The sequence below is a fragment of the Lissotriton helveticus genome, chromosome 1_1 (genome assembly GCF_964261635.1).
Source record: "Lissotriton helveticus chromosome 1_1, aLisHel1.1, whole genome shotgun sequence".
Classification (NCBI taxonomy): domain Eukaryota; kingdom Metazoa; phylum Chordata; class Amphibia; order Caudata; family Salamandridae; genus Lissotriton; species Lissotriton helveticus.
Window position 1 is genome coordinate 111037806 of NC_136057.1, and position 3662 is coordinate 111041467.

The following is a 3662-nucleotide window of genomic DNA, read 5'->3' on the forward strand; positions in this document are numbered from 1 at the left end:
ACGCTACTAAAATAAAAATGTTCTAGAGGGTACCCAAGGAAATTAGTGAAAGCCGCCCTCAAAAGGGCTTGGTTCACACCTCGGGAAACTATATTAACCCCCAAAGAAAGTAAAAGTGAGAAAACTGCTTTGACCTGTGTTTTAACGTTCAATGTTAAGGCTAATAAAATCAAGCAAATTATCTCTAGAAACTGGCGCATCATTGACCATCTTGACATTCCATCACCACTGTTTTCTTTCCGTAAAGGTAAGAATATCAAACAACATCTCGTGAGAGCCAGTAGAGAGCCCAAGATCAAAAAAGATACTAGGAACTTGTTAGGTCTACCGGCCGTAACAGGACATTTTCGTTGCATGAACTGTACTGTGTGCCCTAATTCTAAAGATCTCAAAAACATCGATGTGAATGGCCAGAACCACATCATGCGTTCGTTCTCTAACTGTAACACGAAGAACGTCGTGTATGTGGTTCTTTGTCCTTGTAATTTAGCCTATATAGGACAAACAACGCAGGCAATCAAAATGCGAATAGGCCAACACAAATCAAGAATTAGATGCAAAACTAGTGGGGCCCCACTAGTGCAACACTACATAGATTGTGGACACAGCGAAGAGGATTTAACTTGGGCAGTACTTGTAGTGGTGACAGCTAAAAACAAAGCAGAACTGGAACGTAAGCTAAATTGTACAGAAGCTAGACTTATTGAAAGATACCACACTGCCACCAGGGGGCTTAATGACCGTGACGAACTGTGGGCATTAATTTAATGATGTCCCGCAACGCTTTCTGGATCCGCAGATGAGCACCCCTGATGACACCTGTCGGGGGAGCTCTCTTAGGACCCAGTCTGTTTAGAGTAGTACAGGAATGAGAACATATACAATGAGTATTTATTTTTGTATATCTAATTTAGATTTATAATTGATTGTGTCTGTCTATCCTTATTTGTGTTTAAGTTTTTTGTTCATTTATGGTGTTATTTGTAATTTTCATTATTGTGCCTGATATATTGTGAGTAGAATGTTAGCCCACATACGTTGTTGCAATGTTCACCCTTTTGTAAATAATTCACTTTTCTAGGTGGTGATGCGAGCGTTATGTTTTTTCTTTATTTTACTTTTGGCAACTCTGGGTTTCCCTTTCCTTGATACTCCTTTTGGAATGGATGTGCAGACAATCATGAGGCAGAGGAGAATACCTGGATAGACATGACGCTCGGCGCGTAGTCTGTTGTCTCTTCCTGTATGATCACCACTCCCTGTCCTGTTTCTCTGTCCATGGAGTCAGCGCGCTGTTCAGAACGCCCCTTGAGGCGTCCCCTTTTTAATGATGCCGCGCGATGCCGACCGTGAGATTGTCTTTTGACTAACGGACGGCGTAGCCTCTGTGATTTATACTGAAGGTTTCCTTTGACCGCGGATGATTTGGGGGAATTACAGCACCAGAGGTAGGCGTTTATATTTGTCTCCCCATATGTAGTGACGCTGCAGAGATTCGAGTCCTGTGTGAGCACACGCGGGTAGTAACTGCGATTGTGCTTTGTTTTGTGTCTATTTCTTTTCTGAATACAGGCATCCCTGGTGACTTTGCTTGAGAGCGTGTATCTAAGTGTGGTGATTTATACACAGAATTAATACTCGACATCCTTCCCCTTATATTGGATATTTTGGAAGGTAGGCTACCTTCGTGTTTTGAGAGATGATTCATTATTTCTCACGAGAGCCTGTGAGTAACTGATACATTAACAGAACCGGCTCTTTTGTTCCCCCCCCTTGTTCCTCTATATATCCCTGTAGGAACGCGTGAACCCATCTCCGTGGTGCAAGAAGTTGTTTATAGCCCTCAGGGTGGTGCCTCGGCACTCCCTGTTGGGGGGGTCACGTATACCACCTCTTTACAGGTATTTGGAACCTTGTGGCAGTTGCCATTGTCCAGTTTGAGTGGTGCCTTTCTTTAATTTTAATTAGTTTAGCTTCATTACTGTTAGGAGTTTCATTCATTTTTGTAATGTATGTCAGCTGACATTTATTTGTAGACACAGGGTGGTATAAAAGAATGTGATCTTGGTGATTGGGTCTCCACAACTTGTGTACTTATTAGCACTTGGGTGAACATTTGGTACGTTTGGAGCTTGGTTGCTTTTTCTTGTAAATAAGATGTGGTTTTGACCCCATTTCTGCACTTTTTTCACCTATGGTGGGTCATTGCTACGGTGTATATGGGTGAGTTGTTTTTTGCGGCATAGTGTGTTTTTAGGATTTATATTGCTTATGTATATATTTTTCAGTACCCTTGTCCTGACGAAGCCAGAAGACACAACTGGCGGAAACGCGACCGCGACTGCGTCGACAGATAATTAACAGACAGATAATTAACAGTGTTTGCTTCACCCCCTCCTACTTTTTTTGTGTTTAGGGTACATAGTTGTATATTTGTATATATTGTAATTACTTCTTTTTTGATTACTGTATATAGTCTGGTTCTTTCCCCCCCCCCGGTTTTTTGACCCAATATTTTGTCCTGTGTTAAAATTATATTCATTTATTGGCAGAAAAGAGCATATAAAAAAACAGGTTAATAAATTGTTTCCTGTTATGAAGTAGTGTTGTTTAATTTATCCCTTTAAACCTTTTTTGTTCTACTTTTTCATCTAATTGATGTTCCTTGCCCAGGTATGGGAGGGTAATATGGGCAGAACCCCTGTTCATTTCGCAGATTTTAGACCAGCACAACAAATGCAATTTCAGCAGTGAGCAATGAGAGCAATGAAGCGCAGTGATACTTAAGTGGCCAGGGAGCGTGGGGGAGCGACCGCTTCTGAACGAGTCAGGACGGTCACTTCTGCTTGGAAAACAAAGAAGCCCGCGAGTGGTGTGTGCGCCACTGCGAGATGTGCTTTCAATTATTGCGCCCGTGCCTGGGCAGGATAATTGAAACCACATGGCCTATTGGTGTCTATTACGCGCACCAAGCGTGTAATAGACACCAATAGGCCATGGGCAGAGTAATGCGCCGCCTTTGGCCAATTGTGTGCAGTCTTTTATGAAAAGACGTACACAAAGGTCAATGGGGGTAGCACAAAAGGAATCACACACACACGAGCCTGTGTGATTCCTAGGTCAGTGCTAAATCCACAATTTTCACCTACAAAATTTCTTCCGCTGCATGACACTGCTGCGCAGTGCAATGCTAGTCGCGAGACCTAAAGAGGTATGACAAATCTACTTTTTTGCAGAAATGTGATGAGATGCACTACAGTGTGTTACACTAACCCCTGATGCGTGGCACTTGGCACGGCTGATACTTGAAAATGCCTCCTCCCAGGTGGAATATCATGAAAACTCTTGCACCTAATCGAAAACAAAAGTGAAAAACAGAATCAACAAAGAACATCTTTCACCTACTTTAAATACAGAAAGGCAGACTCTCTGCTCCCTAGAAGATAAGTGGAAGAAGCCATCAGCACCCACTCCCTATAACGTACAATAGCCGAGGAAAAAGAAACACCAGTAACATTAAATAGAGAAGCTGTTTCCCTTCAAGATTAAATAAAAGCACCTAAAAGTGATTGAATTAAGCAAACTCATCCTTTACTCAAGCATGTCCCTAAATTGCAGATTTGTAAAGTGTGACTTATCACCCCTAAGGGTATCCAGGTGCT